General features: G+C 41.5%; 1 pseudogene; it reads left to right on the top strand.

Moving 5' to 3' along the window:
- The first annotated feature begins 1143 nt into the window (after positions 1–1143).
- LOC141443093 (uncharacterized) lies at positions 1144–5087 on the top strand (annotated as a pseudogene).
- The last annotated feature ends 3799 nt before the right edge of the window (positions 5088–8886 follow it).

Below are 8886 nucleotides of genomic sequence, written 5' to 3'. Positions count from 1 at the left end.
ATTTTTTGATCTTGTAACTGACAAACTAATTAATTAGGTATTTCTAGAAATTCAGCCTATTAGTATTATCGTAGCAGCGCACTAAAAGGTTATCTCACGTCTTATATACGTTGATTAAGCGTAGTTTGTTTTTTTAGTTATTATCGAAAAAACCCAGGAGATAAAAATGGCGAATAAAATTGTAACATTTTCTCAGTTTATTGTTCTTCTAAATCAAAATAAAGATAAAAAAGTTATAAAGGCAACGAGAGTAAAGCCGTGGTACTCTAGTGGTTTGATCTCTGACCTCTGAAGCAGATGGTCGTGGGTTCTAGTCCAGGCGAGCATCTCTGAGTTTTTTCGCAATGAAGTAATGTGCCAAATTGCTATTGAATAGCCAAGTAGTTAGAGAACCTGACTAAAACTTGAGGTCCCGGGGTCATATCCCGGTCGAGGCAGAGAGTTGTATAAAAATTACGAATGTTTGTTCTTGAAGATTGGGTGTTTAATAAGTAGCTATTTTTCTATCATCTATATATTATGTTTATCCCACAGGTTTATCCGTTATGTACGCAAACGCAAGTTTTGCCTACTTTGGGACTACGTAAGTCAATTGGTGTCAAGTGTCCCGTGATATTTATTTATTACTTCACAATACAGGATGTCATATTTTCAAAACAAACGTCACTTTGAGAAATTATACTGAAGTGATTTTTCCAACCCTTGTAATAGCATAATGTCACATACAAATACAATGACCAACAGTTTTGAGGAAACTTGTAAGTTCATTATTAAATATTCGGCGGAAAGTGGATTCGATTCATCATCATCATCGTCATCATCAAATCAGCCACAGGGCGTCTACATAATCTGAAAAACTGGCTTGTCGAGCACACATTCTACACTTTTGATGAGTTCCTTAAATTTCAGCCAACGGCTATTATTTACTGAAATTATTTAATTAATTAGTTCTTAGAATATATTAGATTAATTTAACAAAATGACATGTAATAATGATATTACCAATAAAAGAGTATGAGTATCTGATGTGTATTACTGTTTTACCCACCTTGATCCAGTAATAAACGTACAGTGAATCCGAACGGTCGTTTTACTATACTTCATCTGGCGACGTCGCGAAACTACCCACGCAAGAAAATAATCATGTCGTACATCGGATGCCTTACCAATTTTGATTATAAAACCGCAGAATGGTCCATTTTCAAAGGCAGATTAGAGCAGTTTTTTAAAGTAAATAGCTCAATAAAAGATGAAAATAGAAGTGCGGTGTTAATAACGCACCTTTCGGATGACTCGTATCGGCTGGCTCGTAATTTAGTGTACCCGCGCGAACTTAACGAGTTATCGTACACAGAACTCATAGCGGAATTAGATAACCACTTTAAAGCAAAGAAGTGTTCGTTCGCGGATAAAGCAAAATTCTACGGGGCGACCAGAAGTCCAGGCGAGTCATTGGGAGACTGGGCGGCGCGGCTACGGGGGATTGGCAAGTTACTGCTCCCTCGGCAACGCCCTAGAAACGGTACTCAAAGACCGTTTTGTCCTTGGCCTGGGCGCAGGTCCCGAGCGCAGTAAATTGTTCGAGCAAGACGCCGCAACCTTGACTCTGTCGAGAGCACTTGAGATCGCGGAACAAACGGCGGCAGCGGCACAGGCACAAATTGTGGTCGGAGGGGCGGCCAGTGGCAACGGTGGCGGTGTATTTTATCAAGGAGGAACCGGTGTTCCGAGCGGCAAGCGCGGCATACCCTTATCGCGGCGGCGCGGGCGCCGGCAGCGGAGGCGTTCGCCGCGGCAGCGCCAGTGCCGCGGCTCATCCATCGGGCAGCTCCTGGCGTTCGCGCGACGACGAGACCCGTTGCGCAGTGTGCGGAATGAAAAATCATATTGCGGAAAAATGTCGTTACAAAGGTTATAAGTGCGAAAAGTGCGGAGTGAAAGGACACTTGAAAAAAGTTTGCCGCCTAAGATTCCACAACATCCAGGTGGAGGAGGAGCAGCCGGCAGCCCCCTGCGAGGATTGTGAGGAATGTGAACTATATAACTTGAGGTACGACTATTTTGCACCAATTACTGTGAATGTATTGATGAACGAGGTTAAATTAGGAATGGAATTAGATTCCGGGTCTAGTATTTCCGTGATCTCCGATAAATGTTATAACGATTATTTTAGAAATATTCAATTAAATAGTTGCAGTATTAAAATGTGTTTTTACAATGGTCACAAAATAACGCCCTTAGGATTTTTCATTACAAATCTAAAATACAATAACACGTCGAAAGAGATAAAAATATACGTTATACGTAACGGTGGTCCACCGTTATTAGGGCGTGATTTTATGACTAAATTTGGACTTATTTTCACTACGGCGGATAATCATAGAATAATTTGTGATCATTATGAAAACGAAGTAAAATTGTTATTGGACTCGTATGCAGATTTATGGAGTGAAGGCTTGGGCCAATTTAATAAATTTAAAGTAACACTTAGGCTAAAAAGACAATGTTAAGCCAGTATTTTTTAAACCCAGACCAGTACCCTTTGCCCTTAAACATAAAGTCGACGAGGAACTCGAGCGGCTCGTAGGCATGGGCATACTAATTCCGGTAAATTTTTCGAATTATGCAACGCCTATTGTACCGGTTTTAAAGGAAAACGGTAAAATAAAAATTGCAGGTGACTACTCGGTAACGCTAAATAAAGATTTAGTTATCGATAAATACCCTATGCCGCGTATCGAAGAAGTCTTTGCTAAATTAGGAGGGGGAGAAAGGTACACTAAGCTAGACCTGAGCAACGCGTACAACCAGTTCGTGCTGAGTGAGGAGTCCCAGGAGCTCACTACCATCAGCACGCCGCGCGGGCTGTTCAAGTACACGCGGCTCGTGTACGGGCTGGCCAACGCGCCCGCCATCTTTCAGCGCGCTATGGAGACGCTGCTGCTGGGCATCGACGGCGTCAGTATCTGGCTCGACGACGTCTGCGTCACCGGTCCCGACAAAAAAAACTCATTTACACCGACTTCGCGAAGTACTTTTTAGAATGAAAGATGCCGGTTTGAAATTACAAAAGGAAAAATGCGAATTTTTTAAACCGAGCGTAACTTATTTAGGATACGTTATAGATAAAGACGGCTTAAGAACTTGCCCTAAAAAGGTGGAGGCTATTATCGATTCCCCGCGACCCAGCAACGTTTTAGAGGTAAAAAGGTTCTTAGGTATTATTAATTATTATAGGAATTTTATTCCGAGAGCGTCTAGTATTTTATGCCCGCTACATGAACTCCTTAGAGTTGATGCGACATGGAAATGGGGCAATGACCAGGAGAAAGCGTTTACGGCAATCAAGAGTGAACTGGCATCGGAACGCGTTTTGACACACTTTGAGCCGAACGCACGGCTGGTGCTGAGCGTGGACGCCGGGCCTGCGGGGCTAGGCGCCGTGCTGGCGCAAGGGCCCGAGGGCCAGGAGCGGCCGCTCGCCTTCGCGTCTAGGTCGCTTGCCGCCAGCGAGAAGAACTATAGTCAAGTTCATAAGGAGGCTGCCGCTATAGTGTTCGGGGTCAAACATTTCCATCAATACCTATACGGGCGGAGCGAGCCATTTGTGCTAAGGACTGACCATAGACCACTATTAGCCATATTCGGAAAAAAAAAACGGTGTTTCAGTCATGGCAGCGTCGCGTTTACAACGCTATGCGATCTATTTATCTGCTTACAATTATACAATTAATTATATAAGTAGCGATAAAAATATTGTAGCGGATTATTTTTCTAGGGCGCCGTTAGCTGCTAGCGAACCGATAGAATTAGATAGTATAGTTAAAGGTAGCTCGTTTTTAAACTTTTTGGACGACGATATTTTGCCGATATCGTTTGATGATATAAAGAAAGCAACTGCCTCAGACCCCGTCATGCGAACGGTTATGAAATATGTACGGAACGGATGGCCGCGTAAAATAAAATGTAAAAATGTGCAACCGTATTTTAGATGCAAAACCGACCTAGAAATCGAAGACGGTTGCATTCTTCGAGGGCATCGAGTCGTAATCCCTTTTGTGTATCGGGCTAGATTGTTAGAAGAGCTGCACCGAGGACACTTAGGCATCGTAAAAACAAAAGGCGTGGCTCGCGGAAAATTATGGTGGCCGAACTTAGATTCGGACATCGAACGCGTAGTGCTGAGCTGCACGACGTGCAGCGCGCTGCGGCCGGCGCCGCCGCGCGCGCCGCCCGCGCCCTGGCCGCGCCCCGCCGGGCCCTGGCAGCGCGTGCACATCGACTATATGCAGGTGGGGCAGAGGGTATATCTGGTCGTCGTAGACGCATTCAGTAAATGGCTGGAATGTTTACAGATGTGTAAGGAAATCTCAACTAAATCACTCATTGTAAAATTAAAATATTTATTTTCTATGTTTGGGTTACCTAAAACTTTAGTATCGGACAATGACCCCAAAATTAATAGTGAAGAGTTTAGACGTTTTTGTGCAGTTAACGGTATTAAATATCTTAATTCACCCATATATCACCCTTGCAGTAATGGCCAATGTGAAAATTCAGTAAAAATTTGCAAGAAAATGATTAAATGTATTATGACACGAGACAGTAACTTATCATCGGAACGCATCAATGAGCAATTGTTAAGTTTTTTGTTTGAGTACCGCAACAGCGTCCACTGTAGTACAAACGAAACGCCTGCGAAATTAATGCTGGGCAGGGAGTTGCGCACTAAACTCGATTTAATTTCACCCAGTAGTGTAGATAATTGTAATTCTGGGCGACAAAGTTATCGGGATCTCGTAAATTTTATATCGGTCAGACTGTCTGGGCCCGCTGTTTTATTGCGCAAAAGCCTGTATGGCGGGGTAGGTAAAATAACAAGTGAAAAAGGAAATAGAATGTTTACTGTGGACGTTCAAGGTGTAGGCTTGTGCATTCGGCACGTCGATCAGCTGTTGCGATACTCCGGGCGGTCGCTCATTGATGAGTCAGCGCGGCCGCCGCGCCGCCGCCCGTGCCCCGCCCCCTCCCTCATCACCACCGCCGGCGCCACCGTCGCCTGCGCAGGTGCACCAACAAGCGTCTAATGTAACCACGTGCTCAACACCATTGTCAACGTCAATGTCGGACACACATATTAATCTAAATGATAATAATGAAGAAGCTCAAGATGTGTCCGACAATGACTTTTATGAGTGCGCGGATCAGGATATTAGGGGGGAGGAGGTGGTCCGAACGACATCTAACCCGGGCGGGACACGCACGCCCGCCGAGAGTCCCGCGCGCGCTGAGCTGCCTCAGCCGCCGGCGGCTCCGCTGTCTCGGGGTGATAATCGGTCAGACTATAATCCTCCTGTTTTGAGACCCAGGACCAAGAAAGTTAATTATAAGTAAAGATTGTATAATTCATTAGTGTAGTACCTACTGTAAATATTATTTCGTTTGTTGTCAGGTTTCCAGAATAATGTTGGAGGAGTGATGTGTATTACTGTTTTACCCACCTTGATCCAGTAATAAACGTACAGTGAATCCGAACGGTCGTTTTACTATACTTCAGTATCCCATAAACTCCACAAACTAACGGTATATCTGAGCGGTCTGTTAGAACAGTCAAGGTCGGCCAGTCACATCTCCCAATCTCGCAGAATATACTCAGCAGCAGAAAATTTGACCCACTCTGCATACAAAATTACCTATATTACTGCATACATTTGTGGGCCAGATTTTCTGCCGCTCAGTATATTTATCCTAATAGTGTTGCATACAGACCACCGTCCATCATCATCATATCAGCCGTAGGACGTCCGCTGTTGGACATAGGCCTCCCCCGTAGACTTCCAGTTACTTCGGTTGGAAGCGGCCTGCATCCACCGTGAACCCGCGGCCTTTAACTATGTCATTCGTTCATCTCATTGGTGGACGTCCTACGCTGCACTTGCCGATCCGCGGTCTCCATTCGAGAACCTTCCGGCCCCAAAGAACATCTAGATTCGATTAACTAACTTCAATTCTTTTCACAGTTATTGCGTCAAGGAATACGGAAGTTTTTGGGGCGGTTTATAAGTTAAGGGAGGGTACAATTAATTATACATTTGTAGGATAAAAAACAGGACCTACATTTATGCAAAAATGTTTAAAATATTAATTTATTTGCCAATAAAGAGTTACAGCATTACAGTAAAAGCAATGCGCTGTAAAATTAAAATTATAATTGTATAAAAAAAATAGTATTTATTGTACACAATATTGTAGGATAGAAATTCATGAATTTGTTACATTGAATAAAAAAAATAGTTATATCAGGATTTTTATCCTTGCTTCCCTAAAGCAACGGAAGACCACGCCCTCTGGCCAGAAATTGGAGTGCAGGAACATCTGCTGGTGCTTAGCCAGCAATATAAATATAGGTAAAAAACCCATTATATATAGGTAAAAAGCCATTTTTGCATAAAGTAAGTAGGTAGTGTATAGAATGGACATGGAATGACGTCTTTTTCCTAATTACCAACGTTAGCTTGGTGCGTAACGATGCCTATAAAAATATGTAACATATTCAATCATAACTTTATATAACGATCATCTGTTCTACTATTAAAACATTTAACATAGTACCTAATAATTATACTTTAAGTTTAATTCATATTTTTGATAATGAACATTTCGATGGCAGCAAAGTAGATACGGACATCTACATTTTTTCAAAAATGCTTTTTTTACAAAAATAACTTATTTCAACCATATCTATAAGTCTGTTAAAAAAATATTTCAAATTTCAAAATAATGAAGAAAATTTGGCACGTAAAAGAAAACATCTACACTAGCTTTTGAAAAAACATCGCAGTAGAAACGGACATTTGAATTTATCCGCTTTTACTTCGGAGCTTTGACAGGGTGCTTGTGACGTCAATAAAGTCACATGCCACTTGTCCGTTTATACGTCATACTTTTTGCATATGTCTCAATCTACAAATTTATTATTTCTAATTTCTATGAGGAAATTATTTGTTTTTGTTAAAATATTTAAACAAATAGATATATTACTTAACATTGGTTTCATACACTTGTTTGTTTTTTTTATTTAGACAACAAATGAATTAAAATTCTTAACCTAAGTAAGTACTTAAGTTTCTATTGCTTGCAGCTTACCGCTTTTTGGAAACGACACGTCTGAACAGATTTTGACTGATGATGACGAGCAAACTGTTTTTTTTCCTAATAGGTATAGAAGGAGTAGAATATCGATTATACTATTCATCATCAGCCAATAGCAGTCCGGACATAGGCCTCCCCCATAGACCGCCATTGCGCCCTGTCTTCGGCTAGACACATCCAGCTTTTACCACCAGCCTTTCGCAGATCGTCCCTCTACCTGAACGGAGGGCGTCTTGGACTACGTTAGCCGAGACGCGGTCTCCACTCAATATCTTCAGCGGTTGTCGGTGCTTCAACAGATATGACCCAGCCCACTGCCACTTCAAGTTGTTAATTCTATGAACTATGTCGATGACCTTAGTTCTGTGTCGGATAGTCTCGTTGCGGATTTTATCCTTCAGAAAAACTCTGAGCTTAGCTCGTTCCATAGCTGGCAGAGCCGCGTTTCAGCTCCGTATGTCATGACGGGTAGGACTTACTGGTTAAAAACTTTCGTTTTCAGACATTACGGTATAATTGACGAAAAAACTCGACATAATTTTCTGAATGCTGCCCAGCCCAGCTGAATCCTTCTCTTGGCCTCCTTCTCAAAGTTGTGTTCTACCTAAGGCTACTGTTACATTATGCTCGTTATTAGCATGCTAATAAGCATGCTAGTACCTGCTGTACCTGTATGACACAGAAAAAGCATGCTTAATAGTAGCAAGCCGTGGTGGCCGAGTGGTTTGACCTATCATATGGCCTCTCAAGCAGAGGATCGTGGGTTCAAACCCCGGCACGCACCTCTGAGTTTTTCGGAATTCATGTGCGAAATTACATTTGAAATTTACCACGAGCTTTACGGTGAAGAAAAATAGTGAGGAAACCTGCACAAACCTGCGAAGCGATTCAATGGTGTGTGTGAAGTTCCCAATCCGCACTGGGCCCGCGTGGGAACTACAGCCCAAGCCCTCTCATTCTGTGAGTAGGCCTGTGCCCAGCAGTGGGACGTATATAGGCTGGGATTATTATTATTATAATAGTAGCACGTCCATATGCACACATGATAGTAAGTAGCATTTGCTGAATAGTAGCATGCTTTCGTGCTAGTAACTAGCATGTGTTGGTACCTTAACTGCAAAATCAGGCCGAGGTATGTGTACTCCGAAACAACATCAAGAAGATTTCCACTAACGATGACGGGCCTCTGATCCATGTGGCCATTGATGTCAATTTTGGTATTATCCACATTCATTATAGCATTATATTGTTTATACTAATAGTACATAAGTACTGTTTTATTTTTACAGTTTATATTGTTTTGTTTTGGATATATTTTGTACGTAATTTTATTACTTGTACCTACTGTTGATTTATTTAATTTATTAGTGTAAAACTATAAAAAATAAATTAGTTTTTGAGTACGTAAAAACAATTATGAGTAAACAAAAATAAAACAAAAAATATTTTTTTTATTTAACACATATTTTGGGGGTTTTTAACGAAATAAATGAATTTATATGATAGACAGCGATGAGGTTGAGTGGTAGATAACTCATTTAATAATATGAATAAAATGATTAATGCAAAGTAAATAAAGACATCTACAAAATTTTATCAAAAAAAGGGTGAATAGGTACTCGTTACATGTTGTTTAGATTATCTCTAAACACTCCTCTAAGTTTTACCGGAGATTCTTACCTTAGCTTATTCGTTTTTTATAACGGAAAAGGCGTTTGTTTCATTACAACGCAT

The sequence above is a fragment of the Choristoneura fumiferana genome, chromosome 26, assembly GCF_025370935.1.
Source record: "Choristoneura fumiferana chromosome 26, NRCan_CFum_1, whole genome shotgun sequence".
Lineage (NCBI taxonomy): Eukaryota > Metazoa > Arthropoda > Insecta > Lepidoptera > Tortricidae > Choristoneura > Choristoneura fumiferana.
Note: the sequence above shows the minus strand (reverse complement) of the source record. Positions and strands in the feature narration are given on the sequence as shown.